A 25207-nucleotide genomic window follows, 5' to 3' on the forward strand; every position below is an offset into this window, starting at 1 on the left:
GGATAAATCAAGAAGGTTATTTTCAGATACTGCTGTTTATTCTGATCATATTCATAGTAGGTGATCCACGTAAAGTTGCAAATGGACAGATAAACACTGCGATTAGCTGTGTGGAAAACAGAAAATTTCCTAAATTAAGTGTAATTTTTTTTTTCCAGTCTTAATAAACTCGATAAAATATTAAAATCACAATTTCACAATAAATCATATGTTGATGACATAGTCATGAATTTAAAATTATTTCACTGCTTCTAAAATTACATTAAGTGTATGTGTTTCTTATTTTTTCTTTATATATTTTCTTTATATTATAGCAAAACCTATAATTTTTTACAGTTATGTTTTAAAAAAATTCTGTCTTCAAAATAACACTTTCCATTCTGTTTTTTCCCCCCAGCCTTGTAAAATCATTTTAACAAACAAAAGCCAGTTCCTGTATGATGTCATCCTACAGGAAGTGACATGATTTTGGAGGGAAATCGACAGCAGCGCAAATATTTAGTGAGTATTTAGCGGTGGATTTGATGAATTCTGTGATGTTTTTTGGTGTTAGTTGGTTTATTACGCTTGCAATTTTATTTGATACTATCAAAATATCTAAAGATGGTTAAAAAATCTAAATGATTAGGTTGACGTGTAACGGTCGCCATGCTAGTAAGATCTGTGCGAATAAATGAGCTAAATCAAGTTCTGAACATTTTGTCATAAGTTCTGAATATAATTTCTTTACGTTTATTTGTAAAATAGATCAGGAGAATACATTTTAATAATTAATTTAAATTATAATTTAATTTAAATTTAAGCTATAAAGTGTTGTTTTATGTGTTTTGGAGTAAAAGTACAGGCTTGTCAGTGTTTAATGTTCAATCTCTACTTCTCTATTATGTTAATCTTCATATGCATTTCATATATTAAGTAAAAGTTTACCTCGTAGTTAAAATAATTTAATTTGGATTTTTATTTATGTTTTAAATTGTACAAACTGTGAAAAGTTAAATTTATTTGAATTACTTAACCTATTTTATTTTATTTTATTTTATTTTATTTTATTTTATTTTATTTTATTTTATTTTATTTTATTTTATTTTATTTTATTTTATTTTATTTTATTTTATTTTATTTTATTTTAATGGCCCAACTGGTTTAGATGTGCTTATCTGATACTGGCACAAGCTGGTTAAGATGGTTATTGTTGCAAGTAGCAGGCCTACATACCGTAACTACCACAGTGATGGATTTAACTGGTCATTTAAGCTGGTCACTAGCAGGTGTTACTCAGCCGAGTGGAGCATTACAGTAGTTCATTAGACGCTGATTCTCTTAGACATAAACAGACCGTACAAGCTGATCTTAGTCTCTGTCGTGCATTTTTCAAACTTCACCAGTTTTCAGGTTTTTATAAACATCTGCATCAGAGGTCCCATGAGGGCAGGAACGTCCAGGAAAGACCAGAACACACACATTCACACACACACTCTGCTTGGCGTGGCCGCCCCCCTTTCCATGCTTCCTTCCGCCTGAGTTTCCATAGCAGCATGCAACGGCCAATCAGATGGCAGGGCCGTAGCGCAGACTGGCAGATTTGAGCGCCTGACGCTGACACGGCCCGTCACCGTGGAAACCCCCCCAGGCACTGTAGCAGTGGGGGTGTGGGGAGGGGGGTTGTGAGTGTGTGTGTGTGTGTGTTGTCTGGGTGAGCTGGATGCTAAATGGCCTGCTGTCTGTCAGAGCGTTCCCATCATCCTTTGCACGAGTTCAGTGTTTTTAGTATCACGATGAGCGTCTGAGTGACATTTCACATAGTGAACAATATTTATATAAGTAGTTCTAAATCATTCTGTAAATGTGTCTCGACGTGTGTATTTGATGAATTGGTGAATCTTATGAAACCTGTCAATATCGTGTCTAGCTCATGTTTCACCCCCCAAAATACAAAGAAATTTAGAGAATAAGAATAATTTTCTTATTTTGAGGACCATTCAGGTCAATATTTTCATGAGGACTAAACATTTTCCATAATGCAAAAATGAACTTCTAAAATTATAATGATTATTATTTTTAAATGATCATACTACAGTATTTTGGACTGTAATACAGTAAACAAGAACAGAATATAATTAGAACCTAATGACAATCATCATGAGAATAATGGGGATTACAAAATAATACAAATAAATAAAAATGCAAAACATTTTTGAATTGGGAATTTGGTAATTCAAATATGAAGCCTATTTAATTTCTGGGGACATTAAGGATATTTTCTCTATTAATTTGTATGATGCAAAAAAATGTCATTCTCATTACTGTAATCAGAAGTAAATCTTTGTGTGAGTGTGTGTGTGTGTGTGTGTTGCCCACACGGCTATGGAACAGACTACATTGGCTATTCATTACAAGATACTTCTTATCAGATTCAAAGCCCTCCAAGGTCTTGCCCCCCGTATATTTCTGATCTGATTCATACCTACGCCTCAGTTCGCACACTTAGATTATCTGATACCGGTCTGTTGTTGGTCCTACGGTACAAACTAGCATTGTTAAGTGGAAGGGCCTTTCGTATCTCTGCCCTAACACATCCGTGACCTCTCCTCATTACATGTTTCCAAAACCTACCTTTTCGCTTACCTTACGCCTAACTTTATATGATGTTCATTTTATGTATGTTATCTACGCTCAGTGTATCTATATTGTCTCTTTGTAAAGCGACCCAAAAAGGCGCTAAATAAAATAAATCGTTTTTATTCTTATTGATAAAATATTCAGATGCATTACAGTAATGAGCATTTGGGGTCAAAATGTGCTTAATTGTCATAAAAGTAAAATAGCAAAAAAAAGCTTCATTTTATTTACAATTTTTGGATGAAATGTAACCTTGATATAGTTTCATGAGATTCTCATGACTAGATACATGTATGTATGAGAACGTGTGTGTGTGTGTGGGTCTCGGAGATGTCAATAATGTCAGGTGATCGAGGCATCGTGCCGTTCCACCGGTTCTGCTTATACACTGCGCTCGTCTCTCTCTCTGCCAGGATCACTCTCAGCTCATCCCTGTCTCTCTGTCATTCCCTATACATCTCCTCAGCTCTATACGTTCAGTCTATATCCGTCTGTGGAGCTCATCTTCCCTGCATTAATTCATCTCGGCTTCATTAAACCTGACCACTGGAGAATAAGAGTCGTTCTGTTTCTGGCCCTGAACCGCACGCAGTGTGTGTGTGCGTCCCTCAGTCTGAGTGTGTGAGGAAGACTGAATTAGTGTTTGCATTTATGTGAGGATTGAGAAAATAATTCATGTGGATACAGTAGGAATGTGTGCTTGAGTGTGTGTGTGTTTGGCTCTTGGCAGCTCATTACAGCTCAGCAGGTAATTGGCCAGACAGGTCGCCCCAAGGAACCCTGGGAACAGAGCTGGGGGGCAGGAAATGAGCAGTGACCGCAGCAGACCACTCGAACACGAGTGTGTGTGTGTGTGTGCAGGAGTGTCATGACCGCGCTGTTAATCGTACGGTTAGCGTTCACTAACCCGAGTGCAGCCGCCGCAGTGACCACTAACAGACCTGTCTACACATGCACATTACACTGTCTTTAAAATGCACACACTGTTGCTAGAAATCAATTTTGCACTTATGTTCAGTAGGCTTGTGGTGTAACGGCACACAAAAATTATATGATTCGCTAAGTAAGTACCAAAATGTTGAAGTCACGGCTCGGTGTGTTTTCCGTACAGCAGGGGGAAAAACACAATATATAATTGCTTCTTTTCTTCTTAATTAAACGGTGCTTTACTGAACAAACTGTCTTTAAATAAATATCTGTTATACTCCTGCAACCAGCTGCAAATCACTTCTTTCAGCAGTTTGTGGTGCTGTTGTAAACGGGGGAAGAGATTTAAAGCACTTCCACTTTTGGAAAAATTTGTAAAATGTATATTTACTTAAAATATACTTAATTATTGCGCTCACATTTTATTGTCTGTTAGGCGCTTCTTTAGTAAAGTCTGTGAAGTTTAAAGGAGACTCGCTTGCTGTCAGAATGATCCTTTATATACAAACTACTGGTGTGACTTTCTAACATTTACAGATAAGAATACAACCATAAGATGTGAGTTATGCTTGGATTGTGCATTTTCCCCACAGAAACTCACTATGTTCTATGTTTTAACATCAAAGTATATCGATACACACGTGGGCTGCGTCCAAAATCACATACTCTATTGAGTAGGTACTTATTTTAAATAAGTAATTACTTCACAAGCGCTAATAAAGTATGTAGTATGGGTGTAATCAGGTCAAGTCATCTTCATTTATATAGCGCTTTTAACAATGGAGATTGTTTCAAAGCAGCTTTACAGAGATAAACGTATAGTTTAAGGTAACAGATTGGTAATCAGATTGGTAATAAGGTAATCAGCATGTGCTACATTCGCCATGTGACCTACCAGCGTCAGTTGCGTCGCTTCACTGTCATTCACAAATCCTCTCCCGTGGCATCATGGGATAGTCCATATGCACACTTCAGAATCTCACCGGAAGAAGTAGGTCATCCGTGTACTTTTTGCCTAATCTTTGAGTACTGTGAATTCGGACATACTTCTTTTGTCACATACCGGTACTGCTTTTCGCCTACTATATACCAGTAGTAGGGAAGTATGTGATTTCAGAGTCAGCTGTGCAGTGGTTAAAATGACTCGTATCGATACATTTCTGTACCGTTACACCCATAATGTTTAGTGTGATATAGAGCATTATTGTGTGTCACAGTACGCTGTATATTGTGTTGTGCGCTTGTTAAACTACTTGTATATTTCTCTTCTCATGAAAAAGCTTGAGGGTCATTCACACTGACATCGATTTGCTGCGACAAAACCACTGGAAGTCATTCGTTTTCAAAGAGTTGCCGATTTGAGGCGACGTTAGCGACAGCAACTGTTAGCGCTGCAGCAAAGATGAGCTAACTGTAGTTTAAGCAAATACATGTTGATGAGATTTGGCAACTGTAAATGGGAGTTAACATGATCTGATGCAGATACCGCAGTTGAGCAGGAACAGATACTTAAAACCAGTAAATCCAAAACTTGCTGCCCAGTAGCTTTTATCCAAGGAGATCTTTTGATTTGTCTTGACTTCTTTCAAGAAGATTGATTGTGATTGTTTTTGTTGTGAAAAAGGCTTTAACTGCAACACAATGCCAGTGTAAAATATACACTACCACTCAAAAGTCAGTCAGTAAGATTTTAAAGAAAGAAAGTACTTTTATTCATCAAGGAAGCATTAAATTGATCAAAAAGGACAACAAAGTAACACAAATTCCACTTTTTAAATAAATGCTGTTCTTTCGAACTTTCTATTCATTAAAGAATCCTGAAAAAAATTCATCCCTGTTTCCACAAAAATATGAATCAGCACAACTTTGATAAGAATGTTTCTTGAGCAGCAAATCATCATATTAGAATGATTTCTGAAGGATCATGCGACACTAATGATGCTGAAAATTCAGCTTTGCATCACTGGATGTGTTTTTGATCAAATTTAAATGTTTGATCAAAAAACAAATCTTACCAACCCCAAACTTTTGAAGTGTATATTTGTGGATGAATCTTACAATGAAATGTCTGGGTCATAGTGCACTAAAAAGTCAATGAAAACAACAAGTTGCATTTTTCAAAAATAAATTAAGGGCATTTTTTGCACTATGGTGCAATTACATTTTCATATATTATATGCAAAGCTCTCATTCTCATTTCTTTAATACAGTATGGACACAATTACATTACAAATCTGCATAATTTAAAGGCAGTATGATGAATATTTACAATATTACTTATGAAAATTAAATAATACATTTTTTCTCATTGCATTAATGAGAATGAGTTTTTTTCTTCTTCTCACATTAAATGAATGAAAATGGCCATTTTCTGTATTACAGTAATGGTGTTTTCTGATTTTGGTCTGAATCATGAGATTCAGTTTTCATGTGATTCACCCTTTGGCCCAGTTGAGCTTACTAACATCATTTGAACCGTAGTTTATTTTTAATTTTTTGGGCAATATTTTCTTTGGAAATATCACAGTACAACTTGTTTATGTTGAGAAAGCATCATATATTTATAATATTTAGTTTTTGTGGCTTGTTTGCTACAGCATCAGGCGGTCTGAAATTGCAATACTAATAATGGAACATGACTTTATTGACTGGCATGTAAATACGTGTGAATATTCAGATGGCCTGTGAGAAATACCTGCTCAGATGTCGAATAAGCATCTGAGAGTTCACGAAAACTATCAGAGTTCAACTACAAATTTAGTTGTTTTCTTTCTTGCTTTGAAACCAGTTTAAAGTGCTCTGAAACGCCTTCAGGCATGTGATATGAAGGTCAGGGAGGCGTAGAACTGAAAACAGCTAAAAAACTTAATAACAATAAACCAATGTCAGCTCTTTAGAAAATGTTATGAAGGGTCTTTGGTCTATTGCAGGTCATTATTAAACCGCTTCTAATTATCTGGCCTGTTTATGTCTCACATTGAATCGGAGAGTGACGTGTGAAGTTATGTGGCGGTGAGAGTGAGATGATAGCGCCGCTGAGAGACTGCGGAGGGTGACGGCTTCACATTTAATGAAGTTGAACGGCTCTCGCCCCGGGTCATTTGACTGGGTCATTGTGCTCGTATGTTAATGTGGTTAATTAATGGGAGTGTGAGAGGAGCTGCTCTCCTGTGTGTGTATGTGTGTGGGATATATATCCTGGGGCAATGAGGTCGAGCTGTAGTTTTGGGAATGACTGGTGGTGAGTAGTTAAACTCAGGTAGAGTCTTGGCTTAATTTAATGCATTCTGTGTGTGCATGTGTGTGTCCTTTTCCACTGGTAATGAGAGTTCCAGTTTTTCAACAGTGCATTATTAGAATTCAATCCTTAGTTCATTTGCTAGAAAAAGAATAGCTTTTTAAAAAAAGAAAACTTTTTTTAAGTACAAAACTTTTTAACTGGTAAATATTTATTAGGTATTTTTTTATATTTGTATTTTTTAAATAGCAATCATTTTGAAAACATATTTAAGGCTTTTAATTTTATTTTGATTGAATCCTTAGTTTATTTGGCAGACAAAATAAAGAACACTTTTTTGAAGTACAACACTTTTAAAATGAATTTATTTGTTAAACTTTTTATCTATATTTTTAAAATATATTTAGGGCTATTCATTTGATTGAATCCTTAGTTTATTGGCCATACAAGAAAATTATACTTTTTAAAGTAAAATGATTTTTAAATGTATGCGTTTAGTTTATTTTTATATATTTATATTTTTTAAATATTTATCTTGAAATATTTGATTATACATTTTATTGAATCCTTATTTTATTGGCCATACACACTTGTATGTATTAGTTTATTTTTTTATATTTTTTTATGTATCCATATCCATCTATAACTATTTTAATGCTTATAATTCTATTCTCATTTTACTAAATTCTTAGTTTACTGGACAAATAGAACATCTATTTGTGAGAATATCATAAATGTAATTTTCATATTACTGAAATGTTTTATAATATTTATATTTCCAGGCCTATTTTTTATTTTGTAAGCATTTTTAATACTTTTACTTAAGCACTGATAATGATGTGTTTTTCACAGCAATGTTTAAACATGAGGAGATCATGTTTGACTACCCTAATCCTAAAGACCTTGGGTTTAATCAAATATATTGATCTGTATATAGAGAGAATTCATTTGTTGATTTTAGTAGGTCTCTATCACTTTAAGAATCAGTTTCATTTCACTTAGTAATTGCAAAACTAATGTTACTGTTTTCAATCAGGTTTGCGGTAACTTCCCTGTGCCATCCATAGGTCAGCAAAACGGATGGTACGGCCTCGAACTCGACAATGGTTGAGCCAAGGTTGCTGTGTCGACCTAGTTGGGACAGACTCTGCACATTAACCTGGGATAGAACAGTGTTTAACAGCAAAAAATGACACATTTCAGCTTTAAAGGAAGCAGGTAAGTGAAATACTCACACACATGTACATTAAGCATATACTGCTAATACACACACACACACACACACACACACACATTGTCTTGAGTCTGCTAATATTGCTAAGTGCTGTACAAAAATCCACTTTCCATGTGTCCACCCGGATGCTTCAGGCAGAATTCCTGTGCGTGTGTGTGTGGGAGACAGATGAAGAGTGACAGGTTGGGTAGATTGGCCCATGAGCAGTAGTCGCCTGTGGCACTGACATCACACACACATACAACACGCTCACCCTGACTGTGGGCGATTGTGTGTGTCGAGTGGGAGGATTCGCCACCACACCAAAAAAACACATAATGAAGCCTGACACTGCTGTCGGGGAGGGGGAGGAGTCGGAGTCTGGACACGCCCACTTGTGTAATGAGAGGGAGGGGCCTCACTTAGACCTGCCCACTGACACACTGTGTCTGATAACTATAGCAGTGGTGTTGTTCATAGGCCTAGTTTATGTGAACCCCATGAATTGTCATTTGGGGCCCATTTATACGCCTGTATTCTGATGGTTTTCCGAGTTAAAGGGTAAAAGACCTAATTGAAGCTGATGCAGAAGAAGAGCAATTTATTTTGATTTAAGGTTACAAATTTTGAAATAAGGTGCACTGATGAATCGTTCCCAATAAAACCTGGAACTTGAATGAGGTATGTATGAATGGGGTGAATATTGATGATTCATTTTGACTTTATTTTAAGCTTTCCTTGTGCTACAAACATGAATGATGCCTCAAATTGAGCTACTTTATGTGGATGTGAAATTATTTTTCTTAGCGACTCTAAAGTTGTTTTCAGCCGGTAGACGATAAAACAGGTGAAAATATAGCATATATGTGCCATAGACTTACTTAGGAGGAACCAGCGCCACATCATAGAGACTTTAGACAACAACCCAGAAACCCATAGCAACATACAACAGCATAAAACATGCAGAATACCTTAGCAGCTGCATAGCAACTCCTTGGCGACCACTCATAACACTACGTCAAACACATAGAAATACAATATAACCCTCAGAACACCTTAGCTACTGCATAGCAACACCCTAGAAACCATTCAGAACACATTGGCAAGCACATAGAAATACATTCTAACCCTCAGAACATCTTAGCCACTGCATAGCAACACCCTGGCAACCCATCAGAACACTTTTGCAACCATATAGCTACATAACACTGAAAACACATTTGCAACTGCATAACAACACCATGGTAATCATACAGAAATACAATATAACCCTCAGAACACCTTAGCTGCATAGCAACACCCTGGCAACCCACCATTTTGCAACCATATAGCACCATACTGTATAACATTCAGAACACCCTAGCAACTGGATAGCAACACCCTGTATCATGGCATCGAGTTTTGTTCAAGTAAAATAAAATGTAACCTAGTTTGTTCGTTGCTTAACCCACCTGACCCAAAATGCAGTGTCTCCTTAGTTATACGATCTCCGTGGATACAGTGGCAGGTGTTCTCATGATTATCGCTGAGGTCGTCATAAATAAGGAGAAAGAGAAAGCTGGAGGAAGGAGCGAATTAGGTAAAGAAGAAGAGAGTGAGGCAGAGGTTGCATGTAGTGCCTAAAACTCGTCCCTGAGCCGGGTTCGAGGCGTCGTGTAAAACCCCTGTCACAGCATCACTGGGAAATACATGGCAAACACACGCACTCTCACAATCCGCTGATCAGAGCCCACAGACGTGGCCAATTTGCACTTCTAAGCATCTGCCTTAAACCAAAGTGTGTGTGCATTTTAAAACTGTTTCATGAAGCAGAAAATGTACCTGTTAACCTGTTTGACACATCAAAGCGCTTCGCTAATAGCTAAACATTTAGCTTCTGAAATTAGAGTGAACAGCTATCGTAGGGTCTGGATTCAGATATCAGCTGCTGGCCGTTCAGACAAACACACGTATTACACGACCGCTTAAAGCATCCGCGCACCAGGCCCTTCACGGCAGTTTAATGCTAAATTAAAGCAATGGTTCACCCCAAAATGAGCATTTAGCCATCATTTACTCGCTCTCATGCGCCGTTCTAAATTATTTGACTATCTTTCTTCTGCAAAACACCAAAGGGGAACATATGAAGGCTGTTTTACATGCTTTTTCCCATGTACTTATACAATGAATGGGAATTGGAGCTTTTTAACATCAAAAAAATATACAAAAGAACCATAAAGAAATCTTTAAAGTGGTCTAAATGATTCATGCAATAGTTGCAATGTTTTTGCCACACAAAGCTGTTGTATAAGTCTTATAATATTTAAGTTGAATGGACTATTTTAAGACACATGAATGGTGCTTTTGTGTTCTTTTTTGTTTAATTTTACTTGCATGTAAACTCAAGTTTTCTAATGTTGTTTAGACTGAGAAAGATGTGTGTTTGGATCAAAGGGTGAATAATTGATGACAAATTTTGGGTGAATCATCTCTTTAAGACACTTTTCTATCTTTTAAAATACATTTTGTGTATAACGCTCTTTCTTCTGTATTCCATTTATCCCTATTTTATACAGGTGGTTATTTTATTTTTAATGCATTTATGTATGTTAAATTATAATTTTGTAAGTGAAGTATACACTATCTTTCAAAAGCTTGGGGTCATTGAGATTTTTTTAAATACTTTTATTTAGTAAGGATGCAGTAAATTGATTAAAAGTGACAGTAACGACATTTAAAATGTTACAAAAGATTTTCTTCCAACATTGATCATAAGAAATGTTTCTTGAGCAGCAAATCAGCATATTAATGATTTCTGAAGGATCATGTGACACTGAAGACTGGAGTAATGATGCTGAAAATTCAGCTTTGATCACAAGAATAAATTACGTTTTAAAAGAAGCACAATGGATATATTGGGATTTGCAACCTCATAATCTTGTTGTATTGGTTAATTGAATCGTGAATCAAAGTCTAAATATTTTTTCAATGATTCACGTCATAGAGAACTATAGGGAACACAATAAGATCTCATCATTCATACAGGGATCAGTCTAACCAAAACCTGACCGCATCCCGTCATCCAAACATCTATGACACTATGTGCATATTCCTTTTGTTCTCCCCGGTTTCTCTCAAACCACCCAAAGCGAGCCGGACAGATTGAGTCCAAACGCTGCGCTGAGGCCTTTAAACGGTTACCTGTGCTCAACACAAAGGCACCAGACTAATTGACACAGACAGCTAGAAAATAGGATCTGTCTTAGAACATCTCTCTTCCACCGGCTCCCTCTCTTTCTCTCCCTCTTTTCTTCGGACGGATGAAAGGCCATCATTCCATCATGTGTGGTTAGCGTTTTCTTCGTAGCCTGAAGTGAAACAGGAAGTTCTTAACTGTTCAGTGGCTTTTGCTTGAGGCAAGGTTCTACCCTGTTCTCTCTTTCACTGTCTCTCGCTTTCTTCCCCCACCCTCTAAAACACACACACACACACACACACACACACTTCTGTTCGTAGGGCATCTGCCTTCATAACCATCTATGCTTAATACAGCACATGGAAGGGGAACGGCTCAGTAGGACCTGCTTCACTCGATAATGTTAAACTCCGAAATGTAGATGTTTTTAGTTAAAAACACAGCTATGATTTTATAGAAAAAAAATGTTTGGATGATATTACATTAGATAAGAAAATATCAAAGCAAGTGTCATCAGTGCTCAAACGCTGCAGGAGCTTTTCTCAGAACTAATTTCACTTTTCTGAGCCGCTTTTTTCCAACACATCTCGAGATCATTTTTAGTGCATGTATGGAGTCAGTTTCTCTCAAATTTCACTGTGATTGTGATTTTCTGATTTCCTAATAAGACATTATTTCTGGATTAATGTATTTTTTATTATTCCTGCAGCAATATTTCCTATTAACAATAATTTTCTTTAGATTTTAGTAGTAGTTTATACAGTAGTACTTGGCAAAATTTGGAAACCAGAAACCTTTTGTTTTAACAGTGTGTGTACATTGTATATTATTTCAAACCTAAAAACTTCAATTTAGTTTTTATTAAATGTTTTCATGTAATATCTATCATTTAGTTCAGCTTTATTTCAAGTAAAACTGTTGTTAATAGTTTGAATTGTGGTTAGCAATAACAACAGTAGTGATTTGAGTATCCAATTTTTTAGTTTTTATATGATTGATGGACTGTCAGATAGATAGATAGATAGATAGATAGATAGATAGATAGATAGATAGATAGATGTTTGAATGGAGGGATACAGACAGGCAGACATGCACATCCTCTAGTCCAATAGTCTTAGACACAATTATGAAAAAGAGAGAGTGTGATAAATACGAAAGCGATTGTGTCAAACAGTAGTGTGAAAGAAACAATAAAAGACAGATAAGAAAATTGCTAAATTGTTTAAGGGAGTGGAGGCCACAGGGTGTAGAAAAGTAGCAGGAGGCGTGAGTGTGTGTGTGTGTGTGTGCGTGCGTGCGTGCGTGCGTGCGTGCGTGCGTGCGTGCGTGCGTGCGTGCGTGCGTGTGTGCGTGCGTGCGTGTGTGTGTGTGTGTGTGTGTGTGTGTGAGAGAGAGAGAGAGAGAGAGAGAGAGAGATAGTGTGTGCGAGTTTCTGCGTGTGTGTGTGTGAGAGAGAGAAAGAGAGATTGTGTGTGTGAGAGAGAGAGAGATAGTGCGAGTTTCTGCGTGTGTGTGTGTGTGTGTGTGTGTGTGTGTGAGAGAAAGAGAGATTGTGTATGTATGTGTGTGAGAGAGAGAGAAATAGTGTGAGTGTGCGAGTGTCTGTGTGTGAGTGAGTGAGTGAGTGAGTGTAGCAGCATTGAGATTCTTGGCCTGTATCTGTTGGCAGTGGGGTGTGAGCTGAGATCTGCTGCATAATTGTGAAACCACAGGGACTGCAGCTCTGACCAGCCTGTCAAAACATCATGACAATCGTCCCTCACCGCACAGCACAGGCCAGAGAGAGAGACAGGGAGAGGGTGTCAGCGTTTTGACTGATATACCAGCTGAAAAGTTATAATTACGATCTCTATCTGACATTTGTAATCTAGGCGCGCACACACACACACACACACACACACAGATCGTGTGGACTGTGGTTCTTGGGGAGCTTGTGGGGGTGTGCTGGTCTGTACGCGAGTGCTTTAGCTGCTAGGCTGGGTAGCGATTCCACGCCGCTGCGTTTTGAGGCTAATTAGTTTGGATATTAACGGGACGAAACCCCAAGCAGCTTCTAAATGTCACCCGCTCTCCCCACAGACACAAACACACGCCGGTTCACGCTCTTTGCCCCGTTCTACCGCCCCCCAGAAAAGCGCCGCGGGGAAAACCAAGAAAAAGCCAAGAAGCGTCGGCGCCGGGTCACGGCGACGTGCGGAATAGCAAACCCGTGTCACTGCACTCGGAAGACTACGACTGCTGTTTTTTTTCACTAACCACATAAACATAATTTTCTCAAATATAAATACTATTAACATGCATTCTGCTTGCACATGTGAGTTTGTTCTGAATACATTGTAATCAGACCTAAGTCATGAAAAGTAGAAGAAATAAGCACTAATGTCAGGACATGTAAAAACACCTCCAGGGCCCAGAAAACACCTTAAAGGGGGATTTTACCCAGAAATCAAATTCCTGGATTGTCTTTGATGTGTGGGAAAATTCTTTGTGATGCCAAAGAATCACAGTGTGAAGCCCAAAACACTTCACAACGAATCTGAACATCTATCTATCTATCTATCTATCTATCTATCTATCTATCTATCTATCTATCTATCTATCTATCTATCTATCTATCTATCTATCTATCTATCTATCTATCTATCTATCTATCTATCTACTGTGTCTGTCTGTCTGTCTGTCTGTCTGTCTGTCTGTCTGTCTGTCTGTCTATCTATCTATCTATCTATCTATCTATCTACTGTGTCTATCTATCTATCTATCTATCTATCTATCTATCTATCTATCTATCTATCTATCTGTCTATCTACTGTGTATGTCTGTCTGTCTATCTATCTATCTATCTGTCTATCTATCTGTGTCTGTCTATCTATCTATCTATCTATCTATCTATCTATCTATCTATCTATCTATCTATCTATCTATCTATCTATCTATCTATCTATATATCTATATATCTATCTATCTATCTACTGTGTCTGTCTGTCTATCTATCTATCTATCTATCTATCTATCTATCTATCTATCTATCTATCTATCTATCTATCTATCTATCTATCTATCTACTGTGTCTGTCTATCTATCTATCTATCTATCTATCTATCTATCTATCTATCTATCTATCTATCTATCTATCTCATAAATCTTCAAACATTAAGGCTTTTATTCTTTCAAACAAGGCTTTGTCACGTCGCCATTTAAAGTTTGTTTCGACATTTACATGAATTTCACTTATTGATTATTATGCATTTTATTTATTATGCATTTGAAATTATGAATCCTGGTTGCTTTACCTACCGTAATTTCTAATTCAATTCAAATTCAGGAACTGAACTGACATTTTAAAAGACATTCTCAGTTCAAATCTGAATAGCGCACGCTGATTGATTCCACTCTCTTTATTTCCCTTGACTTACTTTATAAAAAGAATAATTTTATTTACAAATGTTGGAATGGATTGCTTGCAATTATATATATTTTTATATATTTGACGTCTGACTCAAAAGCAGCTCATGGTGGCATAAAGATGCTCTCAATACCATGAATAAGACTTTTAAACACAGATTGCAGTTTGCATGCTTGTTTGTGGGCACGTTACAGAGTAGCAGTCGCTTACAGTAGTTTGGCTGTGGAAAAGCGATATGTGGCGACAGAGATGAAGGTGACGAGAGAGAGCGAATGCAGGAAACCCTGAGACACTTTTAGCATGTGAATGCACCGCTGTAACAGACATAAAGACACTGTGTCTGTGTGCATAAGTTATTTTGATATATTGAGGTTGGAGATAGAGAAAGAGCGTTTGACACAGAGGTCACCTTCATCTCATCTGGGGAAATCGTCTTCACAGGGATCCTCTGCAGCAAGGGATTGTGGGTGTTGTGTCCATCCAGAATACTGAATGTAGCAGCACAAACCTTGAAACGCTCCTAGAGGAAAGTGTTATTGCTCAGAGGTTGCTCTTTCACATCTCAGAAAACTTCAACTTTTCATTTTAAGGATCAACTTTGTCCAAAGATGTTTCTCCTACCAGACTCAAACTGTTGAAATACAGAACGAGTACATGGTATAAAAATTAAACTGGAAAATCTTGTGTCTTTAGAATTGCAGATAAATCAGATGTTTCTGATGTGATCTTACATGCAACTCCTCTAGAGTTTGAAAAGAGTTTACCTTTGAAAGTTTACCTGGACCCTAGATATCCGGACTAGTTGCACAGTCAGAATTAAAGGGTCACGGGTATCCGCAATCGGAATGAATTGGCCAAGTCGGATTTAAATTTCACTTAGGATTGTAAGGGGTGGTTTCTCTTGCCACTGGTTCAGGACAACGTCCCATTACTCTCAAACACAGAGCCTTGTTCTGTGCGCTGGATTTACTGCTTGATAAATATAAGCAGCACGGCACAAAGCTTTGTGTGCTCGTCTTTTCCTAAAGTAGATCAATGTTAAGTTTGCTTTTTAAAACAAAGTAAAGAAGAATTGGTAGGAGGTAATTATTCATGCAGTGAGCGCATGTCTTAATATCAAATCTGATATGAGTCTTGTGACATCAACCCGATCACTTTATTTAGTGTTTATGTAAACACTGATCTGATTCATCAATCAATCTAATCGATTTCATTCAGATTTAAACAAAATATTTCTATGTAAATGTAGACTGTACTCTAAACCCTGATATCAAAGCTCAATATGAGCTCAAACATTTCTCATCAAGTTAGATGGCACAAGATTTTCCACTTTGTTTTATAGCTGGATACCTTACTGTATTTCAGCAATCTCAGTCGAGGAGCAACAAGTGAGACATTAAAGAGATCTCATGTGTGGTTTGTCTTTCCTGTGGACACACACACACACGTTCTGTCTTAAGGTGTGTGTGTGTGTGTGTTCGCACTGTGTGCTGTTTAGATAGATCGGTGTGTTTTATAAGCTTGGAATATAAACACAGATCTTGTGGTTTGTTTTTATTTGCGAGAACGACGGATGATGAAATGATATCATAAAAGTGCCGGTGTGTGTGTGTTAGAGAGTGTGTGAGGCAACGATCAGAGCTGGAATGGCTGTTTGTATTAATATTCCCTCAGGTGTGAAAGAGAAGAGATAAAATCAGATGTGGCTCTGATGTTACGCCTCCTGATAAACTGATATAATTAAAAATAAATATAAACCTTCTATTTCCCTCCGTGCCGCAGGCCATGGAAGTGTGAGGTAGATTTCCTTTGAATGCAGGGATGGTAATTTCTCTAAAATCATCAAATCTGACAACAAAGAAATGAAGATCTCCAGCGCTGCGCACACGGGTTTCTCTCTTTCTCTCTCTCAGTTACTTTTCTCTCTCACACACGCACTCAAACATTCACAGAAGCCTTGAAACGCTTCCAAATTGGGCTATAAAATCACAGCTCTTAAAATTAAAGTCAGAAATTATACATTTTTGAGAAACTTCCCCCCCCAAAAGCCTCATGTCTTTCCAAACCTGTTTGACTTTCTTTATCATGCGTAACGCAAAACAAGATATTTTGTTGAATGGAACCAATCATTGACATTGACAAACATTGACAAACATGAAACACTGAGGCATATAAAAATAAAATCTGGTATGTACCACAGAAGGAAGAGAGTGTTAGAACGAAATGAAGGGGGTTATTTCCATAGTTTTGTGGAAATTTTCATATGTACATTTTTTTAAGCATTTATTTGAAATATAAATCTTTATTACCATTATAAATGTCTTTACTGTCACTTTTGATCAGTTACTCGCTGAATAAAAACATTTAAAAACAAACAACGTACTGACATGACACTTTTGAATGGAAGAGTAAAATATAAAAATGTTCTAACATTTAGTATACTTCATAATATTAGGTTTCTACATTATTATATTAAAATATGCTCTTGTAAGCACTATTCAGACTGTGCTTGCTTGTTAGGATGATGTCTGTAAAATCAGCATGTCATCCCTGTTTCTTTGTTATCATGGTCAACCAATGGTTTCAGGAGTGACTCCACTCAGGAATGATAATTTAGGGACGTTAGCCTACAGTATATCTACAGTATATTTAAATTCCCAAATGCTCATTACCTGCAAAAATGTCAGATAGCAGCCCTATGGCATTTAGTAGTGGTCACAAAAGATTTTTGGGCCAATTCCTCCATGTTAACACAGAGATGGGGATTCAGGCAAAAATTCAATTACTGTTCCCTGCTGAATTACCTACCAAACAGATCCTTCAGCTGGGAATTTGATCCCGGCTGGTGGAGAAAAACAGACGGATTCCCATTAGAATGGCAGAAACTCCGATTATTATCTATAAATGCTAAAATTACATCATGTGCCTGTGTAAAACACAGGCATGAAAACTCCTCACCTTTCGGCGAAATTCGCCGTTTTAAAACCTAAAAGGGTCACCTACGTGATTTGTGCAGATCCGATGAGAAAATATTTTAGAGAGAGGGGGGGGGGGGGTGTTCGAGGTCGAGGCCAGCATTTATCCCCTATAAAGTTACCATAAACTTTACAAAACTATAAGCTTTAAAAAACAATCATCATTCCGAATGCCGAAACATGACAGCCAATACGAGTCAGAGTAACGTTAGGGCAGAAATGTTTTCAAAGTCTTTTACACCGCGAGTCTGAGAACTGGACACACTGCCGAACAAAGAACCGCACGTCGGAAAGCAAGCCTGAGGTAAGTTAGCTTACAATGTTAACTGTCCTGTCAGATACAGACAGCGATGTTGCCAATGTCATTATTTTTTATTTTGACATAGAAGTGGGCGAGATAATATCGCGAGTGGGCGCGGGCGCCGTGAGCGCTGAGCGAGCAGGAACAAGTATTCATTGCGCGGCTCGCGAGCCTCATGCGGCTCGCCAAGCTTTAATTTGTGGCTCGCAGTTGCATGGCGGTAAATAATACGGTGATATGATAATGCATTCACTATAGATATTTTATAAAAACATAACAAGTAGGGCTTTAACATAACCCGTTAAAAACTCAAAGTGTCAGCTCTATTACAAATTATTTCGATCGGATTGAAAGGGGTGGTTTATCGAGAGAACGTGAAAAAACTTGATCGATTGAAAACCGAAACTGAAAGGACGACGTATGACGCGCTGAACAAGCTGCTCTCCTGATTAATAAAGTGTCATATAAATGAATATCCTTTCATTCTATAATTCTCCTTTCACTCAGCATCTGTGAAGTGAAGCAGGACAACGGCTCACCAGTGCTTGTTTCAGATTATCATACAGACGACTGGTTTGGGGCATTTTTGGGATAAATAGTAGTAGTAAATAGTTTTTTTTCTCTGAGACCCGATGAAATACGTAGATCAGCGGCCCATTGGTTCTTTTCTTGATTGACACTGGGCTAGCCCAATCACATCTTTAATGTGAAGTATAGAAATATACTCTTTCAAGTATAGAAATTAGTACAAAACTAATTATGAAAGTTTCCTTTATTTTTCAGTGCATTTGTTTTACAATAGGCTATATGGCTATTACTATCATGGGATTAATATTATAACTATTATTGTAGTAGTAATGTAGACGGACACTGTAACTAAAAGAGTTTTGAAATTTTCTTTGTTTAATTTGCACCAGATTGATGAATTTCACATTGAAAAGCACAAAGTTTTCTTACGGGGGAGCATGCCCCCGAACCCCCCTAGAGTGGCAGAGGACCACTCATCACAGTGATCCAAAAATCCTGTGAGAAACACTGGTAGCCTACTACAATGCCAATGCAGATTACAAGTTGTTTTGTTGTTGTTGTTGTTGTTGTTTTTTTTTGGGGGGGGGGGGGTGTATATATGCCGCATCCTTCTCACCTTTTTTACCCCTGACCTGTTTTCATGCCTGAAAACAATTACTGTCTGTGTTAACATGGCAAAAATAAAAACTCTAAATTTGCTAATTGCCATCCAAATGTAACCGTAAAAAAAAAATCAGTCATTCTTTCGAAGGTTCCAAAGTTGTTGGGTTTTTTCTTTTTCTTTTTCTTTTTGCAACGATGCCATAGAAAAACCATTTTTGGTTCCCCAGAGAACATTTCAGTGAACTGCTCTTAAAATAACCATTTTTTCTTAGTGTGAAGAACATTTGAATAATCTGAGGAACCCTTTTCTATAAAGAACCTTGTGTGAAATGGAAAGATTCCGTGGATGTTAAAGATTCTTAATGGAATCATTAATGCCAGTAAAGAACCTTTATTTTAAAGAATGTAGGGTGCAAATATTGGCCCTAAGATTGAAATATAATTTAAGATAATGTAATACATTTTTGACCTAGATCCAAAATTCCACAACAAATTGGTTCTGGTTGAAATGCATTTCAGCTGCTCATTTCCATGCGGTCTCATTTAAAGCTCCACTCGTTCTCGTTCAGGCCGATCATGTGAGCTCGCTGTCCGTCAAAGGCATCTCGGAGTTAATCACCCACTCCATGCTGGTTTCTTCTTTTTTTCTCTCTCTTCTCTCGCTTTCTCTTCCTTCTCTGTTTTTTTTTTCAGCTTCCCTTTAGAGAAAGTTTCAAGAAGTTTCTATAAATTAATAAAGATCTGGTGCTGTATGAAGCCGATCTGGCTTTGAACGGGAGCGTATTGATCTCACAGGTGAAGCAGGGATCAGCACTTCAAACGGAATGCGTTGTTCCAGAGGAGAGTTTGGAATGGCAGGCGCACTCCCGAATGAAAGCCACAGGAACCGACCAAACCCACACAACGGGTCATACGCCAGAGACAATGGCCACATGTTGTACTTCACCTGTTATGGCAAAAAAAAAAAAAAAAATGAACTGTTAGGGAAGAGTTGAGTGGCATAAATGAGAGAGATTTTGCTGCCGATATTTAGTTCTGCTCCGTTCATTTGATTCCAGGACAAATGGATTTCCAAGAGTGCAGATCTTTGGCGAAACAAATATAAACTACATTTCTAGCCATGCACTCTTCTAAAGCTTCTTTATGGGCATCAATGGTTTCATGAAGAACCTTTAACTTCCATGGAACTTTTGCATTCCGTTAATGTTCTTTATAGTGAAAAAGGGTTCTTTACATATTTTTTAACGTTGTAGGAACTCTTATGCTCATAAATGCATTTATTTCATACAGTAATGTTGTGAAATATTATTGATTTAAAATAATATTTATTATTTGATTAAAACAAATTTTTTTCCTTTGATGGCAATTACATCACTCAAGTCTTCAGTATCTCGTGATCCTTCATAAATCATTCGTATATGCTTAATTGCTGCTCAATAAATACTTCCATGTAAGAATCTTCCCATTCCACAAAAGATTGTTTATTAGTGGACAAAATGTTCTTCACATTAAGAACAAAAATGGTTCTTTTAAGAACTATTCACTGAAAGGTTCTTTGAGGAACAAAAAAATGGTTCTTTTATGCCAAAACCCCTTTATTTTTAAGAGTATATCATGTCTAAAATGTCAATATTAACTTTTAGCTGTGTGGTGTGATATTACTTAACGCTCTTTGTCTGTGTGTGGGTTATTAGTGAATTAGCCGATTCGTCTCTGAGCCATGTAAGATGATGATTCTAATTAAAAGCGTAATGTAGGAGAGTTTCCTCTGTTTGACTTCAGCTACAGGGAACAAATCCTGCTGTTAATCCAACCCGAGCTCACTGCCAGCGGCCTCACAGGGGTGTGTGTGTTTCTCTCTCTCTCTCTCTCTGTGTGTGTGTGTGTCTCTACAGAACTGAAAGAGAGGACAGTGACAGCATACACCTGATTCACCTGCTCTGTCACATGGTAAGAAGATGCCTATGTACCGTCTGATCTATATTGCATGTAAAAATGGCAAGCGCTTTCACAATCACAAGCTTTAATCTGATTGGCTGATTTGCACAAGTCAGGGTGTGCATGTTTAAATCAGTCCGTCTGGAAAAGTATTTGCGAGTTCCCAGGTTGCTAAAACGAGCCTTCTGAGGAAGACCTACTTGCTGGATTTGCCAAAGTTTGCGGGGTTCACGACATCAAATCTTTGAAAGTTTCATTGGAGGCCCCTGTTCAGACAGGCAGCAAAACATTTTTTTTTTTAGTTGATTTTAGTTCTGCTGGTTGTAGCTTGGAGAGCGATACACCACATGAAATCTGACCAGATCCGAACCACAAGTTTTGGGATATAACATCCAAGTGCACAATATTCTTTTGATTCTGAACAAGTGATCTGACAAGATCTGAACCCATTGCACAATTTGATTCACACTGAATAGTTCCATATTTTTGTTTAGATATTTTACAAACAAAAATATTAAACAAAAACAACTGCTCATTTGTGACATTTTAAGTGCATTAAAAAACTCAAAAAAAACTTTTAAACGGTAGTGTAAAATATAGGAGCAAAAACATCTAACATCTAACATTTGTTTCTATATGATTATATTAAAATATGCGTTTGCACTGTTACTGCATATATGATCTTTGATTAGGCCTGTTCAAATGATGTTGTTTCTATGTGTGATTAGTCATCAAAAAAGCAGATAAAACACACGCACACACTGGAACAGAAATGCTCTAAATGTCTGTGTTTTAAAACTGCCACTAAACAACTCTCACACACACAGACACCTGGCAGTAAGCAACATGTTCCTCTTCTGCTCTTGTGTGTGTGCGTGCGCTCGCTCAGATCTCGCTGTTCAGGTAACTGTTGTTTTGCTGCATACGCATGTTTACTCGTTTTTCTCTCCCTCCTCCTGTGGCAGGCCTGTCATCCCTCGCTCCGTGTTAAAAGCGCTCTGAGAGGCAGCTAATGCCGTTCAACAACACGCCTGAGCTTTGAAGAGCTGCGCCAGACACACACTCGCGGCCCGGGTTACATCCTCGCTGCCACGGTTAGTCTCACACACACACACACACACACACACACACACACACACACACACACACACACACACACACACACACACACACACACACACAGCGCTGTTCTCCAATTACTGCTTCCTCCATTGTTTCTTGTTGATCGGACAGGCCTTGATGGCGTGTCATGGAGAGATTGTGTGTGTGTGTGTGCATTTCTTCTGAGTTTGTGCTGACAGACAGACAATTTATGCAGCAGTTACCCAGCATGCATAGGTGGATTAATCAGTATTCTCATTTGCATAAATCAGCGCTGGAGGCGGGACTTTGCGTAGCATCGTGCTCGTGGGTTGGCTGGGTGGATCTGGGGGGGTCTGATTTGATTGGTTGATCTCGCTGTCAGTATTTGTGTTGCCCTGCAGGTCCCCCCTCCCTCACAGTAGTGTGCAAACCGCACACACACACACACACACACACACACACACACACGGAATAGGCCTCCTGTCAGAGGCTCGTTTGGAATTCCCTTTAAAGCCGGACGGAGCGTCTGTACCTGTCAGGATGCCTGAGAAGAGATCTCTGTGACTGACTCTTACACACACACACACACACACACACACACACACACACACACACACACACACACACGCGTGCAGGGCTGTACCTCACCCACCCTCCAGACAAATGCCTTCATCTAACACTTCAGAGAGAACCGGCCAGCCAGAGGAGAGGAGAGGAGAGGAGAGGAAGCACAAATCTAGTCTATAACGAGTCCGACATTGTTGACCCTTTAAATGAGTGTGTGAATCAGTGATTTGTTCTGAAATAAGAGTGCTGTGGAAGTAGTTGGAGATTTAAAGGTCTTAGTTGTGTTTTGTTTAAGCATTCATTTTGTTACAAATAATAATGAGTCAAATATTGACATGCGCTACTGTTTAAATGTTTGTGGTCAGTAAGATTTTAATACTTTTATTCAGCTTGGATGCATTAAATTGATACAAAGTGACAGTAAAGATATTTATAATGTTGCAAAATATTTGTTTCAAATGAATGCTGTCCTTTTAAACTTTCTGTTCATCAAAGAATCCTGATTTTTTTTTATTGCAGTTTCCACATAAAATATGAAGCAGAACTGTTATCAACATTGATAATAATAATAACTGTTTCTTGAGCATCATGATTTCTGAAGGATCATGTGACACTGAATGATGCTGAAAATTCAGCTTTGATCACAGGAATAAACATTTTAACATGTATTCAAATAGAAAACTATTTTTACTTTTTATCTAATGACTGCATATTTGGTGAGCATTAATGACTTATTTCAAAAACATTTTTAAAACAATTCTTACTGACCCCAAACTTTTGTACAGTAGAAGTTTAGAGCTACAGTATAAAATGAATGTGGATTGTAGGTCAGATTGTTTGCTTGTTCATAGCTCAGGATATTTCATTCAGTTCTTCTATAGTTATGTTTTTGTTCAGGGTCGACTTTGTCTCAGAGGTGTCTTTTGAAATTAATTTGCATTTTAATAATATAAATAATTGACAGAAATTAGACAATTGTTGACATACAACTGAAAGTGAATATTTTAGATTACCGTATTTGGTATTGGAAGAATCTGAGAAGTTCTTAGTTATTTTTTGTTGAAGTTTCAACTTCTCATAAAATTAATTATAGAAATGAACATAAATGAGACAATTGTTGATGTACTGAAAATATATAAAGAGGTATAAAATCATTGATAGCAGAATTTGATGAGAAATATTTGAGTTCATATTGAGATTTGGTTGCAGACTTTTCCAGATAAACATTTTTTAAACATAAACAAGCTCAGAGGTTGCTCTTTAATATCTATGACGATCAGTGGGTTTTTGTTTCATTTCAGTTATGTTTCAGTATCAATTTTATAGTAATCTTTCTCATAATATTCCTAAAAAATTATGATAAAAATGTTATAAAATTAATTTTAATTGAATAGCTAAGCTCATTTGATCTTATGAGAGTGCAAGGAGAAATGTTGAGTTCATAATGAAATGTCAAACATTAATATCTTAGTCAATCTGAGCAGAGTTTGAGACATTTTTGAGATCTGAGATTGCACATTTTCATCGCTCTCCATCTCCACAATTGAGACATGAAGATCTAGATGTATAAAGATGAAGATCTTGGGCCCTATTTTAACGATCTGAAACGCAAGTGTCAAAGTGCAAAGCGCAAGTAACTTTGTGGGCGGATCCCGGCGCTGTTGCTATTTTCCCGGCGGATAAATGACTCTTGCGCCCGACGCAAATCCAAAAGGGGTTGGTCTGAAGTAGCTTCATTATTCATAGGTGTGGTTTGGGCGTAACGTGAAATAAACCAATCAGAGCGTCCTCTCACATTCCCTTTAAGAGCAGACGCGCTTGTTCCATGGCGGATCGCTATTATAACGGCGGATTTGCCGGCGCACGCAGGAGCGGTTCACAGCCGAGGAAACCGACGTTCTCGTCAGGGCTGTAAAACACAGAGAAGTGACATTGGGGATGATGGGAGAAACCCACCCAAATTAGGTTAAACAGGCGTATAATTTGGGTAAATTTGTAGCCTAATCTAGATTTTTTTATTTTTTTTATCTAGATAGATCTTTTTCACATCTTCACGGACACAACAATGATTTCCCTCGTGTGTTAATATTTTTCCTTGTAATAATGTATGATTTGCAAAAATGAAAATTGCTGCATCTGTTTATATTAGAGAATCAAAGTGGATGCGGGTTAACATTATGGCCAAGCACGCGCCCTTAAAATACCACATCACTAACGCGCAACGCGCCACTGTCTTTAGACTGTTTTTTTCCTGGTCAGAGGCAGAATTGCTTTCTAAAACTGGAAAATAGCACCAGGGAAGTTTTGCGCCGGAACACGCCTTCTCTTTGCGCTGAACCGCCCCCGCGAGCGCAAGTTCATTCCCTAATTTACCGACGTGCGTCTGTGGAGGGAAAAGTCCGCTGTGCGCGGGTGCAAAATAGGAATGATACATGCGTCGGTGTTCAAAGTCAATTGCGCTGGGTGCAAGATAGGGCCCATAGTGTGAAAAGTCTTTCTAATAGGACATTTCAATAGTGAAAGCTTTAAAATCAGGTGTTGTATAGGTTTGTTGTGCAGATTCACAATTAGCTGTGCTGCTGTTATAGGCATCACTGCAATAGGGCAACAGAACAAAGACAGATGCACTGTGGG

The 25207-nt window shown here is 37.7% G+C and overlaps 1 protein-coding gene across 13 annotated transcripts in view; it reads left to right on the forward strand.

Annotated features, from left to right (window-relative positions):
- The window catches only part of tfap2d (transcription factor AP-2 delta (activating enhancer binding protein 2 delta)), a 123432-nt gene that overhangs the window by 37660 nt on the left and 60565 nt on the right, over nucleotides 1-25207 (forward strand). For 11 of the 13 annotated variants that reach the window (XM_079584632.1, XM_079584626.1, XM_079584627.1 and 8 more), the window contains 3 exons: nucleotides 398-501; nucleotides 20881-20935; nucleotides 21889-22017. The gene's annotated coding sequence lies outside the window, so the exon portion shown is untranslated. Of the gene's footprint in view, nucleotides 1-397; nucleotides 502-7826; nucleotides 8003-9463; nucleotides 9577-20880; nucleotides 20936-21888; nucleotides 22018-25207 lie in introns of those variants that run through there. The other 2 variants (XM_079584622.1, XM_079584623.1) reach the window with 2 other exon arrangements.

This window comes from Phoxinus phoxinus, assembly GCF_949152265.1.
Source record: "Phoxinus phoxinus genome assembly, chromosome: 16".
Lineage (NCBI taxonomy): Eukaryota > Metazoa > Chordata > Actinopteri > Cypriniformes > Leuciscidae > Phoxinus > Phoxinus phoxinus.